A 22147-nucleotide genomic window follows, 5' to 3' on the forward strand; every position below is an offset into this window, starting at 1 on the left:
AGCTTTTAGAGACTTTTGGAGACTCGTAAAAGAATGTGTTGTTTTACTTTATTCAATCTGCATCGGGTGCAAAACGACAGGTGGCCTTGTTGTTTTGCAGGACTCCCTCTGAGCTGCTTTTGATTTTTTTCCTTCTGTATCTAGACTGCAATTAAAAATGAGCATAACCAAATCCTCTATTACAAAGCACTTGATGTAAATGGTAAATGTTCTTTATTTAAAATAATTATTTGCTCTTAGATAAATCACAAAATTTCTATTGTCAAAAAGAAATTAACAATAATCCTGTATATATAAAAACCAAAAAGAAAACAAAACAGAAAATTTAAAAAAAGAGAAAAAAAGCAGATAATCATAAATAAATGAGTGAGTTATGTCTCTTTATGGGTAATTGAGGGAGGAAAGTATGAAACTAACACATTACAAAAAATTTCAAATTTGGTGACTTTTAGAGCAGTTTGCTATTACTCAGGATATTTCAGCAGGCCGCCATCATTGTTACCATATGGCATTTTACAACTGACATTATCCATCAGCTAACAGCTATCAAATATGTCCAGTCTCATGTTGCAATCAGTATTTAGTCTGTTACTGTTACATTTCCATATTTTAATCAACATAAAAACTCAGAGTTAAAGCTAAAGGGAAAAAAAATGTAGCAAGAATGACTTGCTGTGAATTGAAGAAAGCTAACTTTTTAATCTGATGTCTTTAGTCCTTTAGATTATGGTCATTCATCCCCTGTCATTTCTTGCTCACTTTGCATGGCCTGGAATAAAGTAGGATAGTCTTTAAATAGAAATATTCCTCATAAAATGTAGCTTAGTAATAAGCACTAGCTCGTGAATGTAAATTTATGCGATGAGCTTGTCTACTTCTTTTACTCAAAACCCTACATATACTGTAAGTGGTCAGCTTTGAATCAGTTCAGCATGTTCTTTAAAGTTCAGCCTCACTTATCAGTCCTTCTTTCCCAAACAACATGGTCACCAAAAGTAGGATAACAAAGAAAAAAAATGACAGTCCAAAAAAAAAGGTCTTACCTGATTTTTTATTTGAAGTTTAATTTGTCAGGTGCAAACACAAAGACTTTTTCTCCATTACTTGCAATGCATCCTTCTTAAATGGTCCAACTACAGAAATAAATGTACCTGTAAACACATAATTTTTCTTTTGTCAGTGAAGAATTCAACTGTAAATGCAATTTACACTAACATGCAAGTCAGGTATGAATTTATTCTTGACATCAGTGCAAAAGCTCATGAGCAACTTAAGAATACTTGACGTAAGAGAAATGGTCTGTATTCTTTGCATTTGGTGTCTATTTAAAGCACAGTCCATCCATGATCCCTACTTTTTCTGAGCCACAGAACTGGAGTCCACATGATTGAGGTGATCTTGTCTCTCTGACTGACAGAATCTCCTGATGAGCAGATATTTTATCGACTTTGTTTGGGGGAGCGTGTCAAGTCGCAATGTTCCCAAGAACATCTACATTTCTTTAGGGAATAGACTCCAAATGGTGACCCCAAGTCTGATCTTTAAAATGTCAATTTAAATGTAAGCTCCCATCAGATAAGTTCTCCCACTAGGATATTAGTCCTGAGAATATGCCAGAAACCAACTGTTCATTTCTAAGTGGAGAGTCTTATTGACAGAAAAGCCTTTTGGATAAATGACATTTGTAAAGGTGACAATTATCCAGTGATATTTTGATTTTCTTTTCACTTTTGGGTTCATTCTGCTTGCAACATTTCAACTGGCCCACTATTAGTGAGCATCAAATGTGAAAGCTTCTCAAAAAAATATGTCCCTTGTGTAACCACACACATAGAACAGGGAGTATTTTCAGTGCAAACAGGCCTGATAGTACATTTAAGTATTCAAGCGGATTTCCTGCTGTGGCTCGCTTATCCCTTCTTTGTGCCTCAGTTTAAGGGGGGAAAAAAACATGAAAAACTAGTAATCCACGAGCCTGTTTCTCTTTCCAATAAGGTGAAGGCTTTGCATTTTTATTCACGCCTGCATCAGAAGGCAGTTGGTAGAGAGAAATTTGTGTTACCCAACTTAATGGGTCTCTCCAGTTCTAATGGGCAGTTGTTTATCTTGCCTGTGTAATATCCTTGTGGTCTCAAGACTATGCTGCACTGTAGGTCATAACGCTCCTGTCCTGCTCTGTGTCAACCAGTTATCTCTGGTAGGGAACAAGCTCTTTAGTGAAAAACACAACAGGCAACATTGTAAAAAGCTGCATAATGGAAAGCTTCACTTTGAAGCAAATATGTTTTATGGTTGTGTAAAAGTACCATGACTAAGACGAGCATTTTGTCCAGTTGAGGTAAGCAACACAAATCAAATAACACGTCATGAGGTTGCATATATTGATTGCCTATGCCATATAAATCATAATAAACAGAAAAAAACAAAAGACAAACATGAGAGGGCTGAGGTACAGTAAATATATTAGTCTTATGAAATCGTTCTTCATGTCTTGCTTCAAAATAGTCAAATTTTCAGTGCTACAGGCTTATATGATTTTATTAAAGACTCAATTTTTTAAAGACTGTTAAAGACTCAACAGTTGGTACTGTTGCCTTGCAGCAAGAAGGTCCTGAGTTTGAATCTTGATTTGGGCTCTTTCTGTCTGTAGTTTGCATGTTCTCCTCATGTATATGAGCATTTCACTTGGATACTCTAGCTCTAAATGAGTCAATGCACTCATGGTTGTTTTTTCCAATGTGTTTCTGTGATGCCCTGTAATGAACTGCTTGCCTGTCCAGGGTGTACCCCGCCTGTTGCCCAGTGACCATTGGACATAGGTACCAGCCCAACTCACTAGTTGACTCAGTGTTGTCAGGCAAAATTACTTTTGACTCCATGTTATCTTAGCTCCAAATCATTTTGCTCCCTTGTCAGTTTGTAGCCCCCACTTCTTCATTTCTAGTTTTCATATATATCTTAAGACTTTTGATTTTAATAAACATAAGAAAAATGCTTATTATTGTTCTTTTAACATTTATTAGCTTTTAAGAGATATGAAAAGTTATGACTTATGTAATGACATAGGTATTGCCTTGTATTCACTTTGTATTGCCTTGTTGCTGAAAATGTGCTGTATAAATAAAATTACCTTTACCTTTTACCTTTATGATAAAAAGAAAATATTTATGAACCACCTCCTGGTGGTAGGTGTTAAGTGTTGGAGTCACATGACACTGTTATCATACAGTACACTATAATTAGATTTTGGAAAATAAAATCATTGGCTGTCAAAGCTAGCACAAAATGTCCCCAGTGCAAATGAACTTTATGAACGAAATGTGCAGTTCTAGATGATTGGGGTTATTTTGTACCAGACAAACTTCAGGCACAAAACCACCAAAACTGCAAATAACAGTGGCAAATTGTTTGTTTTTCCACTAACAAAAGCAGTTGTCAAAGAGTTTTTACCAGAGAACTCAACTTGCATAGTTGACATTTAGCTAAAAGAAATTGTGCATCTGTTGGATGTTGTGTCAGCTCTTCTGTGCATTACTCAAAATATGCAATTCTCAAAGATTGTCTATTTGGTGTGGGTATTTTATTAAACTCAAAGACTACTGATTATGTCAAAATATTTGGGGGCTTGCATCACTGTTGACCTGTTCTGTGTTTGAATCTCTTCTCCCTTTGAGTGAATCCCATCTCTATCAAGTTTGCAAACTCTCCCAGTGAATGTATGGGTTCTTTCTGAGTATTTGGACTATTGAAAAACATGCATTCTACATAGCTTTTGGTTGTGAGTTTGTACATGCTTGGCTCTCTGACCTGACCTGGGTGTGCTCTACCATACAATACCCACTGAAGATCATCAGCTGACCTACATTCCTGTGAGGAGGAAGGATGTTTGGTTGGATGTATCAGAATAACCAAAGCTATTTTTAAGACTTTGAAACTCTTGATTCCTTGAAAATAAGAAGATTAATGAAAAAAAAAACAGTTACCATCCATCCAAAGGCTTTTTCACAGTAGCCATTACATAATAACTGATGAATGGAGATGGGCTTTTGTTACTTTACATGTTCAAGACTGTGTGTCTTATCCTGTTAACATTTGATGCTGTAACCCTAATAGCTGTGTTCATGTTTCTAAAAGTCAGCTTTTTCAGACATGCAATTTATTCTGTCTATATAAATAAATGAAGAGTTTTAATTTGTGATCATTATTTTAAACTGTCCAGCTTAATTGCAAAATGCCTTGCAATTAAATGGAAGTGACATTGCACCCTCCATGACCAAGAGTAAAGTGTAAGGACAGAAATTACTTGTTACAAACTATGAGCTTTTAAAACACCTGCAAACGGTTGTACAAATGGAAGGAGCACTGCAGATATTTCTCTGCCCTCACTGGTCAAAGTTTATGATGACAGGATGATATACTGTGCTTATAATGCTGGTGTTTGTTCAATTAAACTTCAGGGTTTTTTAACGGGATTGCTGGCCCATTAAACTTTATCCCTCATGCAATTGGGTCACATTAATTTTGCACCATCTCTTTTCATTTTCATTGTCATTAAACAACTTTATGTTATTTCCATAGTCCAAAACAAGTTGAATGTGAAAGCGTTCTGTGTTTGTTTTGCTGTTCTCACCTTAGCCCTTCAATGTTAAATCTTCACACAATATTTAATCACACTGGCAGTACACAATGGAAGATTTTAAAAGCTGAGTTGAAGAAAGTCTTGTTTGTGGACTGTATTCTTTTTTCATCTCTTTCAAAATATAAATCTCTATTATAGAACTGAATTTAGTTCTGATTCATTAAAATAAAAGTACACATACATTTGAAATTTATTCACATATAGTATCTATCTATCTATCTATCTATCTATCTATCTATCTATCTATCTATCTATCTATCTATCTATCTATCTATCTATCTATCTATCTATCATAACCTGTTCTCACTTTCTCATAATTACTGGAATACACTGTATTGTCTTGTTAGGAAAAAGGAATGAACACTAGGGGGCAAGCTTAACCCTGTCTCACATGTTCCATGGTGTCTTTTAGTGTTTTCTTTTTCCTCTTCTTAGCTCATAACACTTCTTTTTGTTTTGTTTGCACCCATCACCAGGCTATATGCTTGTTGCAGGGTGTGAATTCTCACGTTTTATGTGATAAGTCGACTTCATAAGTTTTATTCCTAAAAATTGATCAAAGTGTTTAAGAGTTTATAATGTTCTGTTTGGTGGGTTGTTTACATTTCTGGTGGTTTAGAATAAAAATGAATTTCATCTCCAGATCTTTTCCTCTGCTTGCAGATATTGTAATGTCTGTTTTTGCAGATCAACTCTTTAAATGCACCAGCCTTCCCTTGGCCGTTTCCTTGTTAAATTCTTTCTACATCCTTCATCGTTCTCTTTCCCACTTGTGTTCTGCCTCACGCCATGGGTTACAGCTCTTCCAACCTCTCTAGATAGAGTGCCACTTCTTGCAGGTGTCTCCTTTGCAGTGTCTGACTCAATTTGCATCATTTATCTCTGTGCAGTCTCATCCCTGACCTCCTGATCAAATCCCAGCAGCTGATGAGAGCTTTCATCCCATATTTAGCTTACTCGTGTTTCATGCGGCAGCCGCCTTGCTTCCCACAATTCTTTGCTGGTGTAGGAATAGTGACCGCCTGTGTCTGCTGGTCTCTGTGTCTGCTGTGTCGGTGTGTTCGTTGTTTGTTAGTAGGGATTGAAGAACAGATGGTGTGCTGTGCTTCCCCCTGCAGAGGGTGAGTGATTCAAAGTGCAGCATCATACAGGATGGGCTTTGTACTGCAGAAATCGCTTCTGCTAATGCATCTACATGTGACTATATACCAATATAAGTGTTACTGTATTTTGCTCTGCAGACAGAGTAATCCTCTGAGGACATTTTTTAGTGTTGTTTATCATACATGTACTTATAGATTTCTTAAACATATTTCATGTAAAATAAAAAAATCTAATTTTCTCACAGTAAAAACATCCAGATTTCTAAATTATTTCTGATTCACAGTCTTAAGAGGTATAGGGTTTGTTTTCAGTATTTTCATGAATGCGCAACAGAGTCCCCCACGATGGTCAGGAGGAAAGAGAACCTCAAGTTCAGTGTTGATCTAACTTTTGTATTTTGTGTCACGCAACAATACAACAACTGAAAATATTGTGTAGAGTATGCCGAGTTTACTCCTGTCCTTCTTTTCTTCCTGGGGCTGCTTCTTTTATCCTTGTATCCTCCATTCTATTCCCAGACCCCTTCCTGCTTTTATTATCTCTGTCTGTGCAGAGTATATATATAAAGCATGAAATATCTGCTAAGACATGACAAACTTTATCATTTTAAAATTCAGATTTGATGTATAAAATTGAGAACTCTGGGAAGTTAAGTCTGAAAAGGTCTGTCATTTACACATGAGATTTCTGTAGGAATGATTGTAAATATAGGTTTCATTTATACAGTACACATACAGTTTAGTAAATGTGCCAGTTAGTCTAAAGGCTATTTATCTAAAACAAATTTTAAACAATATGTGCTATTCACTATAAATCTATAGAAGGTACAGTATTTCTGCCATAGTCTGAAACCTGTGAAAAAGAAGAAAGGAAGAAAAGAAAGAAAAATGGGAAAAGAATGGATGGATGGACAAACAGATGGATGCAAGGGTGGATGGAAATGGACAACATTTAAAGAGTTGAAATGGAAATATTTAGTTCTAATCATATACTTTCCCAAACTGTGTGGAACTCTTCATATATTGAAAAATGTATCCTGAACACTACTTTTACACATTAGTTCTGCATAATACTTTTCTTTCCAGATTAAAATTGAACTCTTTCCAACACACAACTGACCAGTTCTCAGGAGCTATCCTTAAGAATACCTCATATCTTATAAGATGTGATTTATTTTCAAAATTTTCAGTTCACTGTGGGCATTCCTGCTTTAATTAAAATTACATTTGTTGGCATCCTGGACCCACACAGACTTCCAGCCACGCCCAGCAGGATGGCCGGGGTTTCTGTGAAGGCTCCTTCTCTGGAGACACCTCTTGGCAAAATATTAACAAGGTGGATGGATTCATATTACTCTGACGACTTAATGCAATTTACTGCCCATGAGTGTTGCCACTGATATAACCAAAACACACCAGTGCCACAGACTTGTTTGCTGAGTAATCTAACCAAAACACACCAGTGCCACAGACTTGTTTGCTGAGTAATCTACCATTTATATCGCCCCTATTATGCAGTGCAGATTCATATCTCCTGCAGCAGGAGTGCATTTTTTAAGTGCTAATGGCCAGCTTGTTTTTTTGGCCAATGTCAGCCATTCAAAAATCAAGATTAAAACTCTGCTCAAGATAATCATAACAAAAGCCATGGGATTAGTCATTGGAGATAGAGTCAAGGTCCTTGCCCACACAGCTAATTGAGCTCTTATCTCAGCCCAGGCAATAATGCTATTAATCATAAATGAAGGTCCATACTCATGAGGAAGCTGTGCAAGTGTGGAGTGTCGTGATTTTAAAGGTTCATTTACAGCTGTGTGGAGACTGTGAGGATTCTCAAAGGTATTCTGTGAGGTATTTTACAAAAAAAAGGCTAATTAAAGCAAGATGTGATTTGTTATTTTTCTTCATGTGTTGGATTAGTTCCAGCATGAGGTTCTTGTCTCATATTGGTGGCTAGTGAGGCTAATGATAATCTGTGGGAGGAAGATTTGTTGTTCAGGGCAGATGCAAAGCTTCACTTTTCTTGTTTACCCCTCTTTTCCGTAGGCGGTTTACCATAGATGCAGACAGCAAGAAATGGAAATGCAAACATAATCTATTGTTAAGCACTGGAGTCTTTCCACAGCTGCTATTTTTTGATGCCCTGTAGAAATGCACTTGCATACCTGTGAACTTTCAGCAGCTCTCTCTGCTGTCTGTTTTCTATGACTCTGAGCTATTTTCCTCGCTCAGAAGCATGTTTACAAACACGCCTTGTTCTCTTATGAACTTTTCTTCAGCAGATTTTCCTCACAATAGAGCAAACGTATTGTCTTTGGTGCAGCAGATTCAAATCATGCTAACTTTTATTTTACAGTTGATAATAGAGTCTGTCAGAGAGCTCTGAAATTTGTGTGCTCGCATTGGCGTGCACTCGTAAATTAGCATAGTAGAGGCAGTTGGCCGCGTTGGGAGTAAAGAGGAGAGGTGGTGCAGGAGACAGAGATACGAGCTCAGCACAATGATTGAAATCCCTGCCCTTAGGTGATGGCTGCTAAGGTGATCTGGCAGAAAGTGAGAGCCTCTCTAAGCAGAATCTGAACAGATGGAGAGAAGACTGTAAAGGTTTTCGTTTGAGAAAGGATCAGGAGGGATTTCATCCAGTGGCGTCTCTTTTTTGTCTTTCATCAGGGCTGTGAGTTATGTAGTGCACAAACATTTAGGCATAATGTGAAGAGGCATGTGTAAAAGCCAGTAGCTAATACAAATCCTTCACAAGAACATAAGAGCACCTCCTGCTGTATATGTAACAAAGAGTCATGGGAGGTTGTTTAGAAAAGCGGATTAAGTTAAAAGACTTAACGTTTTGTATGTCTATATGCCAAGCAGTATGTTAAAGGTGTCAGCTTACATCGACAAGGATATGAGAATAATTGTAATAACCTGTTTTCTCAGTTTCCATTTAAACTCATCTTAACATTTTTTTTATTTAACAATTAGCATCTAATGTCTTTAGATATTAAGTGTAGTGATTTGGGCTGATGTGAATATCTAATATTAATATTGCTCGGGATGAAATAGTATTTGCATTTCTGTTCTACAGAACAGGTATTAAAATAATCTGTGTCACACCATGAAGCATCAACTGCAGACAAGATGTTGCCAGTGTTCATTGCTATGTCATAGTAAATAAAAGGTGTATTTTTGACATGGATCTGATGGTCCATCTGTGTGCATTACCCTTTCAAGTTCTTAGAGTACTAGTACGGCTTTAGCTATGGCTAACTTTCTTGGCTCTTTTGGTCTGTTTGTTGTTACATTGAAATAAAATATTTCCCTGCAGGTATCTGTGTAATTTCAGTCCAAACTTCTTCCTATAAATACTCTTGTGTTGTTGCTAGACAGAAGTGGCAGGGATTTATTCTAATGACTAAGCTAAACAGCAATTTCTTCTTTTTTACAATTCATAGCACATCAGTTTTATAACCTGAAAAGCAGCAGACTACTGGTTGAGCTAATTTATATAGGATACTTTGTTGCCTTGTACAGAGCATTAAGTATAAATCAGTGAAGCATGGATGGCCAGAGAGTACCATTAAAAGCTCTGTAATGCATTTATATTATTCACACATATAAAGCACATTAGCATTAGGTGTAGAAATGGCTTTCATATTACAAGCCACCAAGAGCTTACAAGCTGGAGCTCCGGGGAGAAAAGAACAGCTGAAGGATGCAGTTTAAAAATACCAGATTGTTTTTCTCCAGGGCTGGAATGACTCATTACCCAGGCAGCAAAGCAGGAAGTCTTGTCAGTTGAGTCGTCCCACAGTACAGTGGCACTCAAATTGAGCCAGCGCATCATTTACAGTCCTGCAGTCATTTTGGGAATGATGACAACAGTAACACACACACACGGTTTTACACACACAAACACCTCAGTCAGAATTCAACGAAAAATTCTGTGCAAATTGGGTTGTTTTTTGTTTTTTTTCTCTGAGGGAGAAAAACTGTCTCAGGTGGCTGCCATATGCTGGCCTGCGCCTCACATTACACTCACCTCCTGACTCACTTATTCACACGAGAGGGGTATTTCGAGATGGCCTAACCAACCCATCACTCAGACACGGTGACATTTCCACTAGCATATCTAGCGCAGCGCTTATTTGATGTCCACTCTGCCAAAAAGGTGTTGGCCTTGGTCAGGGATGGGCCTAAGCAGACATGAAAGATATGCTGAAGGGGTTATAGGGCATACAGAGGGCACACTGATATGACTCTAAGACTCGTATCATCCCTCACCTGAGAGATAAAGAGGAGGAACGATGACTTCCCTGTGGGAATTGAACATGGTGTCAGCATTTGACCTTTCAAATGAAAGAAAAAGTGACAGATCCAAACAGGTCATGGAAGTAAAGAGTCCCATATCTGGGCAAATTGACAGAAATATTAGCTGATAATATTGCAATTCCTAAAATGTTACTTATTTGCACTTGGCTGCTTTTTGTTATCTGATTCGCAACAGTTTTTTATCCTCTCTTGTCTCTACACTTCATATTTGAGTTTCTCACCAGACAAACTCATCTTTCTGCAGCAAGTTGCTTTGTCTGCTGATGATGTGACCATATTGAGACAGTGGTAAATAATTCACAAGTCTTTCTCTTTATTCTTCCAAAGAAGGAAGTGAATGCTTAAATGGTTCTCTCCTGGGTGCAGAGTGGTTTGCCATAACTCTGGCACATCTTTAAAACAAAATGTAGAATTCAAAAGGAAGACGTGACTAATCTCACCTTTGCAAGAGTCCACAGTGATGATCTGGTTAGTTTGTACACGAACCGTGACAAAACTGGAAAGATGGCAGGCTAAAGTCCTATTAGCATGGAATAAAGATTATCTGGTGACCCCATGTAATAAATAAATTACTCCCTAACATTTTTTTTTTATGTGATTAAGTGATATTTGCACAAGATAAACAAAGCCTGAGATTTTGCTAAAATTTACGAACAGCTCCTGGATATGATGTGAACTCGCTGTTTTGCGTCAACATAACAAATGACGTATGTTGGTATTAACACTAGTGCCAGCACTAGCCATGTGTACAACAGGAGGCTACAAACAGAAGAAAATGACTGTTGACTCATATACAGTACAGACCAAAATAATGTCTGTACTCAATACAGACCAAAAGTTTGGACACACCTTCTCATTGAATTGAATGAGAAGGTGTGTCCAAACTTTTGCTTTGCCCCTGCGCCACCACAGCACCCCCAATGACTGTTGACTCTTACCGCACACTGCAACATATGATGTGAGCCAACATTTGCATCTGGTTTTCCTCCTGATCTTCAGCCTTTTCTTTTTGATGCTGGACTCAAAAGGTTTTCAATGCTAGAGTCAGAATGTTGCATAAACAACATGAAAGCATGCATTCATCCAACCTTTTATATTGGTTCAGGCTGCTGTTGTACTGATATATAGTGATAGTTTGTTATAGTTTTCTTGACCAATTTTGGACCTCTTAATTCCAAATGAGGACTAAAAGCCCAAAGCCTTTCTGAGTATTATTGCTGAAAATGTCCATGCCCACAGTGTATCCACATTGTGATGGTTACAGCCAGCTGAATAATGCATCATGACACAAAGCGTAAATCATCAGAAACTGGTTCTCAAACATGACAAAGAGTTCACTGTACTCCAGTGGCTTCCACAGTCACCTGATCTCAACCCAACTAGCCACATGTCAACCCTAGAGATGTGGTGGAATAGAAGATTTTCATCATTGGTGTGCATGAATTTACTGCAACTTTGTGATGTTGTCATGTCAATATGGAACACAATCTAAGAAATGCTTCTGACACCTTGTTGAGTCTATGTCACAAAGATTTGCAACCCAATACTAACAAGGTGAACCTCATAAAATGGGCAGTGAGTTTATGTTACATGGAAATGTTGTCATTGTCATTACATTTTTGTCTCAAACAAATAATTTTAATTTGAAAAGGATTATGTTTTTTTCAGTTATTTTCATTTTTGGCAACATGTTTGTAATCTGTCAATAATATTATGTCTGTTCTCAGTGTCAGAGAATAATTAATCTAATTGATACACAGAGAATTACCTGAGAGATTATTTGACACACACTCGTACATACAAAAACATATGACAGTCCTTATAATGTTTTCTCCTGTGTTCTTCATAACTGTTCTCACCGTTTCCACAACAGTATTTTACTAGTCATTGTCGTGGTTGTACTTCAAATGTGGAGCACTTTAGAACATAAGGAAGTGTGTGTTTAAATGCCTCTTTTCTTCACTTTCACTTTAATGTATATAGCTAACATCAACTCAACAGAAGCAGGCCATATTCAATTCACTTTGAAAGCTCTAATTTTTACAAGCTTTGGTTTAAGTAGAAGGTCTGGGATAAAGAATGAATCAGATGTTTGCGCGGAGGCAGGCAAGTATATGAGATCCTATACATCACCAATGTCAAAAATCCACCCACACATGTTCACAGAGTATTGCAGCCTTCGCAAATATTTGCTGGATTCTCAATAGTTTTCACTGTGCAACAAAATCCCAGTGCGTTACTTCAACAAACCCTATTTTGGAAAGACCTGTGAAAAAAAAAACCTAATGCAAAGCACTGCTGAGAACATAGCTCTTATTGTAGGGCAGAGCGGCATAAATAGAGCTCATGGTATTGGCCCCATCACATTTGTTTGCAGGAACTGATTCTGAAGATGAAAGGAAGGAGGAGGTTTGTCTTTTTCAGGTCAACATGCCTCCAGGGCTGCCTGAACATCTGAAATAGATGGATATACGAGAAAGCTGAGCAGAATTAGTGAACGCTTGTGCAATAATCCACTAAAATTATTTATTATTCCTTTAATTTTATGCACATAGCAAAAGCTTTTTCTTCCTCTGGCGTTTTCTTATACATGCTTGTATTACTTCCAATGTGGTCATGGTGAGTCATACACTGGCACTATGAGGAAATTTAAACAGCTGCTCAATGTGATAATGACAGCTGCTGTTCACATTATTTAGCCAAACACATATACACTTTAGGAGATATGATTATTGAATCGGTTGAATAGGACATTTGAAAGACTGAACTAATATTTTTATTTGACAAAGTATGTACATTATCATTTTAAGGTATCGAAGACAGAAGTCACTCTGTTGTATTTGCATAATTAAAATATAAAGCATTTTAAATGACATCAACTTTAGTCTAATTTGCATTTGTGACCACTGTCAGGTGAATTGGCAAACAGCAATTCTTATTCCTTCATCTACCAGTGGGACTGACATGCAGTACTTCTTGCAGAAAAACCTTAAAATAAAGTTATTTTCTATTCCAATAGCAGAATCTAACTTAGAAACATTTTGTAAAGTCACACTTTAGTTGAATGAAGCGGATTTATTCTAAGTCTCCATAACCTTTGCACTCAATGATCTGTAATGAGGTGGGCCTTTGAATTTGTTTTAACTTTTCTGTGGAGGATATTACTGGAGTTTAAGATAAGTATGACTTTGCCAGGGGTTCCGATCCCATGCATTTGGCAATTCGTGGTCATTTCTACCTTGAAGTTTTTACTGTTATGTTCGCATTGACATACAGCCCTAGATTTAATTGATAAAATAATCCTACATTATTTAGGAGTTTCTAATCATAAGCCATGTCTCTACATATCTTGTAACTTTGATATCAGGCTTGTATTGCCTGTAGTGTGCAATCTGATAAAATTTGAGGGGAACAAGCATTTTCTGTGGCTCCGTGCCCTGGTCTTTTACCCTAGTTTCCTGCTGTTGGATGGAAACTGTCCTGATGAGAGATATGAGCCTCAACAAAATGTAGTAAAATGCTTTATAGTGTTAAGAAAAACTGTGGAATTGGCTGATAGTACGTTAACAATGTGCACAGTTTAGAAATATTGATTTTTGTTCTTTCAAATAGCTAGCTGACTTGTGTGGTGACAGCCCATCTGTTCTACTTTCAGCATGTTAAGACAGCGGTGATGTTTTCCACTGTGATGAATAAAGAATCTCTGCATAGTGTTGTGGTTATGGGTATGGGATGAAATATGCTGTTTGCGTCTGATTCTTTTCGGCAGTATAAATGTGTTTGCATTGGCATGTTTAGTTGCATTCAGAGATTTATTCTGAGTTTAAAAAGAAAAAAAAACTGGTTACAGTTTTTTTTTTTTTTTTTTATGTGGCAGTTCTCAGACAAGTTGAGGTGACTGCAGATGACACATCTGCAGCCAGTCTGCACAGTCAGCTGGACGATTTAACAGACTCCAATATTGGAAAACAGGAGAAGAGTGAAAAAGGCTGAGAAACCCATCACTGCATGAAAAGTGTCTCAATAATAGTTTGTCATGTGGAATATTTTCAGGCTAATTTTTACCATCTTGCCTTCAGGCACTGAACAATATGTGTCATTTACTGCATTTTCACATGAGTGTAACTCAGTTTGCTTCTCTATGCTATGCATTACATCCGCCTTTGCATTTCCCTAAAGTGACAAACGGGACTTTTTTTATACTCAGAGTGAGCATATAACAGTAAGATTGAGTGTCTATGTCAAGAGGAAGGCAGAAAACGTTGAACTAATTTTTAAAATCACATCAACATCTAGTATTTTATTTTATTTCTATTCTTGGTAATAATTTTTCCATTTCTACAATGCTCTCCATAATACCTCTGGTAAAGTAAAAAAAAAGACTTAAGCAAATTACTTTTTTCTTGCAGTAACAATGTCAGAGTGAAATGTTTAACCACATATCTAAGTGTGGCAGTGAGATTGGGGAAACCCTTCTTTAAGAACCAATTGTTTTATTGGAATTAACCTGTGACCCACTAAAAACTAGAAAACAAATGTTTTATTTGTGCTTTTTTATTTTGATAAGAGCCACTTTTAAATTCAAGTGAGTAATTATAGAGTAGCACTTAGCCCTATTTACCTGGGATATAAAGATAATGTCACACAGAGGCCTATTTTCTAAGATTATCTTCAGAATGAGGAATAAGAAAGAACAGTAAAAGAGAAACTCTGTATTTTCCTGCATTAGACTGTATGTCCACTGCAGAAATGAGACTGAATGAACTGCAGCTGAGTAAAAGAAGTTGTGTGATTTGCTTCCATATTACTTAGATTAATGTATATGTGGCACAACATGACCAAATTTACAAACCATTAAAATGTGAAATGGGAAACATGTGCAGGCCCTGTTAAGACATTACTATGATTAATATTTTCCACCTAGATTTTCACATATCTACTGTGTTACTAAAGCTATAAATAAAAAGTTTAAAATAACTCAAACTTTCAAGGCAAGGATGGACCCAAGTGTATTTTAATACAATAGAGAGTGAGGAGGATGGTGGGGAGGCTGAAAGAATAACCAAAGCTATAAGAAAACTAAGACAGGCATCTAGAAAGTATCAAACCAACAACTTATTTAAAGTTTTATGTGGCAATTCAAATATTCATCATAAGTAAAAGACAAAGAAAGGTTCAAAAAGTAAGGAAATAGTTGGATGGAAGGTAATAGCAAAGAATATTTTATAAATTATCAGCATTTTTTCCAACCCTGTTCCTCAAGGCGCACACCCCTGCATGCACATCTGACTTTAATTGATGTTAATGGAGGAAAACACCTAAAACATGCAGGACAGTGTGCCTTGAAGGCCAGGGTTGGGAACCACTCTCGTACACAATGACCATGATGCATTAGGAACAGCTGAATAACAGAATTTGATGTAAAATCAGCAATTCCAAGCAGCTCAGTCCTTCACAAACAAAGACGTGGAGTGCCTTCACACAAACCGAGAAAATACCGTTGCCTGCCATGTCCAAGATGGCTATCTTCTGATGGATAATTCTATCAGCATAATGCACCATGTCACAAAAATCAAAGCACCTCCAATTATTCCTTATAAAGCCTTATGTGGAACTTCAGTTTTTAGTTGTTGCATAGGATGAAGGGCAGAGAAAGAAGGGGAAAATGTGCAGTAAATGGCTTGGGGACAGGAATCGAATCAGGGACAACTGTATTTTGGAGCCTCTACTGCCTGCTCTACCACTGAGCCATGTGAGACCCTGAACTACTTCCTTTAATACGATATGAGTTCACTGTATTTCAGTGACCACCACAGTCATCCACTCTCAATCCAATAAAGTACCTTTGGGATGTGGTGAAACCGGAAAGTCACATTATAGCTATAACTAACAAACCAGCTACTCTGTTAGGATTTCATACCCATATGGAGCAAAATCTCTGGGGAATGTTTCTGGCAAGTTGTTGAATTTATCCCAATAAAGAATCTGGGCATCTCTAAAGGGCCAACCCAGAAGTAACACAATGCACCTATAGAGAGGCCAAAGAGTGCAGTGCAAGGCATATTTAAATGTTAACTTTTAAGTCACCAGAATTTTTTAAGTAAAAAAAAAAGTAATCTCTTCAGAATAGGCCCAAAGCAGAACACTGACATCGAGTCTGATGTGGAAATCAACTCTTGCAGTTGATTTGCAGAGGTTCTAGCTCTATAAAAAACGCATAAAAAAATTAAAACACTCCAACACTTGCTATCGCTTCAAATTTTTAGTACATAAATAACAGAAATTTGCACAGACCTAGTCAGTCTTTCAGGAAACAGTAGTGAAACCTCTTTACTTCTTCATACTGAGCAACTCAGCAACTGAACAACTCAATCAATTCCTTATGGAACAACTTTGGTTTACGCTAGACTAGTCAGATTCAATACGACATACTGTTTGTTTTATACAACTTTTTCACTTACTTCTTGCACAAACAGCAATTCATCTACAGCCAATATTTCTTCAATAAGCAACAGTGCAAATTCTAAGAGGGTTGTTCCCGAACATAGGACTTTTAGAGTAATGAAACTGTCAGAAAATAAAAAAAATCAACTTAAGTCGCACATGTTTGTACCCACTCTACTTTGAGGGCTGCAAGTGTAACAAAGTGAATTATTCTTAGGGAGTTTAAGTATGCCAAGAAACACAGACGAATTGAAATGAATTGAAAATGACATCAAGATCTTTGACATCTGTATTCAGTCATTTCAGCATGCCTTGTGGCCAGGGCATTTCTGTGCGCTTTCTCATCTTCAGATGTGCAAACATGCAGGGCATCCTGCGGGTGCTGTCACTCCTCACTAGCTCTGTGAGCTCACTCTAAACATGAGGAGGTGTTAACATTATCAGAAGCTGTCATCCAATATTTACTAAGGCCATTATCGTTTTCAAATACTACGCCAATGATTCATTTGGCCTTATTCACTCACATTTCAGTGAAGTAAATAAACTGAGGGCCTCACAGCCTACCCAGTTTCTCTCAAATCATTTTTGAGAACTTGACATGTAATCTTGCAAAAACATAATTCAAGGATTAAAATAACATTTTGACTCTAAAATATTGTATTTTTTTTATTTCGAAACAAAAAGTGTTGATGTACACATCAGTACATGTAAGAGAAACCATTCAGTAGCCTAGCTGAGATATTTTGAGCATGTTAGAACCCCAAAAAGGGGTGAATACAAATGTTGTTACTTGAATGAAAACCTTTTTCTATATCCACTCTGCAGTCTTTCAAAGATCTTAATCAAGAAGAAGACTATCATTCATTACTCACTTTTTATTACAACTTTCTCTTGTGGTTACCAAAACGGAATTAAAAAAAAAATTGGTGCCTTTTAACTTGAGTTCTGTAGCAGACATGGTGACTTAAATCTTGGTTTTAAGTCACTTAATAGTAATCTTAACGGTCTTTACTTATACTCTTGGTCTTAGATTGTAGAATTTTTATCTCATATATTCAGAATATAAGTATATAAGCAACATAAAAGCTAAGACCACAACTCTGACAGATGCTGTTGAACATGTTTTCCTATTAAAGTACGTGGTACATGTATTAGCCAGTTAAGTTTGTGGAGTGTTAGTGCACAGTTTTCAGCTGAGTCCCCAGATCAACTCCTCGAGAGCCACTCTCTTTCAACTTTTAGATGCATCCTTGTTTCTTCATACTTGAACTTTGTACCACCCTGGAGAGTCAGCAATTGTATTTGAATGTGGTGGTGCATTTACGTATCTTCAGTTTGTAGGCCAGGAGCTGCAAAACTTCAGCCGGGCCTAGTTGAGTGCTAGATGTCTTTAGCACCATATAGGAATTCCATACTTGTTTTCTCAGAGCTTTTGGCCAACTATAAAATAATTTCACAAGCAATCCAGGCAATAAAAAAAGTCTCATGAGGATTAGCCTGAGGACTTCAGGCAAGTCTTAACATTTTGTTGTGAAGAACTATTGGCAGAATTTTGTTGGAGCACACAGGATATTTAGAATACTATGTAGAAGTTCAAATCTAAACTGACATAATTTCTTTCCCACCTGGTTGTTTTGGATATGGATTTCTGCTTAAATCCATCCAATATCCACTTTTCCATGTAGGGCCCAAGGGAGTTGGTGTCTATTTCCAGCGGTTATCGGCAAGAGGCAGGACACACCCTAGATAACTCTGATCAAATCCTAGAAAGTAATTTGTGTTTAAGTGAAAACAAGAATGTTGTAACACAAGTGGTAGTCTGCCTAAGAGACAGCACCAAGACGGCAAAGACATATACTTTAACAGACACCTTCATTTATTTTCTCTCTAGCCTTGTGTAGATAGGATAATGCCTTTTGCCCTCTTTTAAGCAAAAATCTTTTGGCTGCACTAAGAACAGCGCAAAATTTATAATAGGGCATTGTGAATTGTTTGCCTTCTTTCACTCGAGGAGAGCATTTCAACACCCCCGCACGCTTATGCTTGGGAGATGCTTACATTATTTTCTGCTTATATTACTTATCTTCTGAATTTTACATGGCTTCACATGAGAAAATTGCCCATGACTGTGACACTCGGGGGCGGGCATGAAGCTGGATTTCATCCATTCTGCATAACCTCTCGGGCAGACTTGATTCCCGATGCCCTCCATGGAACATTTCATAGTGAGCTGTAGCAGAAATGTGGGAAACCACTTTGGTTTTCTGCCAACACTATAATAGAGTTGTAAGTAAAACACAATTTTTTTTCTTCCTAATCCAGTGGAACTTTGCCACGTCACATTAATTAATCCACTTTTGTGGTACTTAAGTAGACCTGACTCTATTTTAGCCATGACTAGTGAATGAGAAGAAAAAAACACTTTTTTTTACCTTTGCTGATTAAAATTTCACAAAGTGTGAGACAGATAATTGTTGATGTGAATAGTATCTTTGATCTGCTTTGCTCTTTTATACAATACTCAGTCATTATACAATCATTGTCTAATTCAGGTGGTGTTCTGTTTTCAGTAATACCGACTCAGTGTAGGGGGTCATTAGGTCAAAGAAATTGTAATAATATATTTTCGTATCATTTCATAGCAGTAAAACAAGGCATTTGTCTGATACACATTGTGACAATTATATTAGTGGTGCATTCTTACAACTAGAGTCCTAAATTTCAAAGTTTACAAGGCAGCTAAGTAGGTTAAATAGGCAGTGCATTGAATGAGCAGGGGTTTTGCGGGGCTCTAATCACTAGTATAGTAATAAGATTTTGGTCATTAAGGAATGGATGTCATCTTAAACTAGTGTGACTTTTCTTCAGCATGAACGGGACATGTTTATGAATGTTTTCTCTTTTTCTGCAAACTAGTGCAAACCAGTCAATCAGGAGTTTCTGAAACACTCAGACCATCTAGCACCAATGCCCATGCCTCATTCAAAATCTCTTAAACCTTCTTTTTAGCCTCTTTTTGATTCACTTTGAACTTTAGCGCATCATCCTATTCTGTCAACCCTAAATGTATTGAGTTGCTGCAGTGTGACTGATTCGCTACTATGTCAGGAGTCACTTGAACAGATGAACTTAAAGTGGGAGAGTACATAATTATGCAAAATCCATACCAAATCCAAGTGAACCAATGTATGAGATAGCAAAGAGCTCCTTAAAAAAGTGCAGTTAATGCTTGACTGCATTTATTTACGGGCTTAGTTTTCAGCACACTATATACTGTTGGCAGTTTGCAAATGTTGAGCACAACACAGTGCTGACTGATATCCCGCTGAGTAGTGATGAGCATCTGGGAGGTCAGTGCATCATTGAAGGGTCGATGGTAATTTGATGGCTGTTGTTGAAAGGGAGAACTCCTCACCTCCACTCTCCCTTCCAATTGCTTGCCAGTTGAGAAGGGATTCGATCTGACACCCCTCTGATTGCAAGCTCATTTTATCACTGTCAGGATATTGCCAGTCAACTGCCTATTGTTACTGCTGTCACTTCCCAGTAGTTTGACATCACCATCTCTCTGCGGAGCTAGAAAAAAAATGCTGTGTATTGATTTCATCTTTCAGAAAAGGAGGATTCCATGTATGTGGAGGCTGATAATGTACATCTATTCTGACTGTTTTTAACATAGGAGTCTGATGCTGGGCTGGGCTTTCCTTCTGCCTGCAGACCTCCGGTTCCTTCAGTTATTCATGAGCCATCTGCTTGGGCAAGGGCTGCGTCAGATGTGTGTCAAACAGGACCTCATCTGTCCCTCCCGTTCATCTTCTAATTGTGTCATAGTGTGCAATCTGAGGCTGACACTAATGCCCCTGCAAGACACCCTGATTAGCTAAGGGACTACTGCCTAAGTCTCTGGTCTGTCATGTCCTAAATAACCTGTTTCATCTGATGACTGCATCTATATTTAAGATCACAGCATCTGGTTCATTAATGTTGTAAGAACAAGACCTTTTAATTGTACAATTGTCAGTTTTTTTTATCATCTGGAGAGACAAAAAGGGATATAGTTTAAAATGTTTCAGTCAATACTGAAGCAAAGAAACATTGCCAACTATCTAGAGAAACAATAAAAAAAAATCATATAAGTAAACCTATATTTAGGTAAGTATTACCAGGTGCAATAAGGCAGATATGAAGAGTCCAATCACATCACTTGGTTTAAAATCTGTCTTAAGCAACAAAAATAGCTATTTTGGACTTGAAGTTGAAAGCTATCCAAATAGATGATACCTATGGTCATTTTATGTTTACATAAATTTATTGATAAAAAAAATCAGTGCATAAAATGTCTCGGCTAAAAATTATGATAGGAGAGAAAACAAAAGTCAATTCCATTAGATTTTTATAGCAAAGGCATTGCAATTTTCATCCATACACTGTGAGCAATTTGATAATTTAGTGAAGAATCGTACAAATGTGCATAATTTTACACTGCAACTGATAAAACTCTTCTCAAGCACATCGCATAGAGCTCTGTGTGAGAGGGTATGGCATATCTTGACTTCAGTGTACCATAGCTATGCACATTTGCAGTGTTCCCAAAGTGCTTGATCTTCATTTTACAAACCTTTCACATAAGTGCATGTCAATTCCAGTCTTCCCTGGCACTCATTGAAAACCAAAATGAGCCCAAATGTTTCCCTACAACATAGACGGGGTTGGTAGACTATCTCTTTCCTCAATTTCTCTAGTTTTCTCGTTGTCTTGGAGCTTCCTGCACATGCATATGTTTCAGGACTAACTGCATGATAATGGCAGGACATCCCACATATTTAAAAAATGGAAGCAGACACCCAGCTAATTTTTTTTGGGTGGGGATATTTTATATTAATTCTGAATCATAATAAAAGACAATCATCATAATTGGGGATTTGCATGTCTTTTTTGCAACTTGACTCATAACTTCAGTGGAAAGACTTAAGACTTGCACTTTGACTTGCAAAATACTGACTTATACCCTCCCCTGCATTCAGGCAACTTTTACATTACAAAGTGCTAAACTCAGTGATTTTTACCTCTAGAAATAACATTTACTTCACAAAAAGAAATATGAAGAAGGAAAAGTATGGCATTTGAAAACTTTACTTCCAGTAACAGATGCAATAAAAAGGTCAGCGTAGTCCTTTTCAACTCAGCCTTATTCATATGAATATGCCCTACCAACCAATTCCTTTGCTACTCAGTGGTCCTCTTGAAAATGAAGACCATTTTCCCCATATAATAAAACTTTTCACAGGCTTATGAAGGGAAAAGAGGTTCAAAGCAAACTTTAATAGAATATTCTCCTGGTTTGCTGTGACCGTGTGACTGTAGGCTACTCTGTAATTCTCACATTTTTCCCCAAAGAAGCAAGAAACTCCACATGGGCAAAAGTAGAAGCACATGATTAGAATGTGCTTCAAAAGTTTGAAGCAGAACAAAAAGCACTGATTTACTGTAAGAAAACTACTTCTTAACTTTTAAAAGTTTTAAGTGGTAAAAAATAACTATATGCATTTTTAATTATTTACAACTGCAGTGGTACAGTTAAAGAAGACTTGATTTCTCAGATTTTCATCTAATACAGTTATGATGAGAAGTTTAC

The 22147-nt window shown here is 37.1% G+C and overlaps 1 protein-coding gene and 1 long non-coding RNA gene across 3 annotated transcripts in view; one reads left to right on the forward strand and one right to left on the reverse strand.

Annotated features, from left to right (window-relative positions):
• The window catches only part of LOC111610368, a 69624-nt gene that overhangs the window by 32490 nt on the left and 14987 nt on the right, over positions 1-22147 (reverse strand). The window contains exon 5 of one of the 2 annotated variants that reach the window (XR_002753633.1): positions 1044-1151. The exons of the other annotated variant lie outside the window; for it this stretch is intronic. This is a non-coding gene — a long non-coding RNA (uncharacterized LOC111610368). The remainder of the gene's footprint in view (positions 1-1043; positions 1152-22147) is intronic. 2 annotated transcript variants of the gene reach the window in all.
• The window catches only part of rtn4r (reticulon 4 receptor), a 52774-nt gene that overhangs the window by 20756 nt on the left and 9871 nt on the right, over positions 1-22147 (forward strand). The gene's annotated exons all lie outside the window — the stretch shown is intronic.

Source organism: Xiphophorus maculatus, chromosome 12 (genome assembly GCF_002775205.1).
Source record: "Xiphophorus maculatus strain JP 163 A chromosome 12, X_maculatus-5.0-male, whole genome shotgun sequence".
Lineage (NCBI taxonomy): Eukaryota > Metazoa > Chordata > Actinopteri > Cyprinodontiformes > Poeciliidae > Xiphophorus > Xiphophorus maculatus.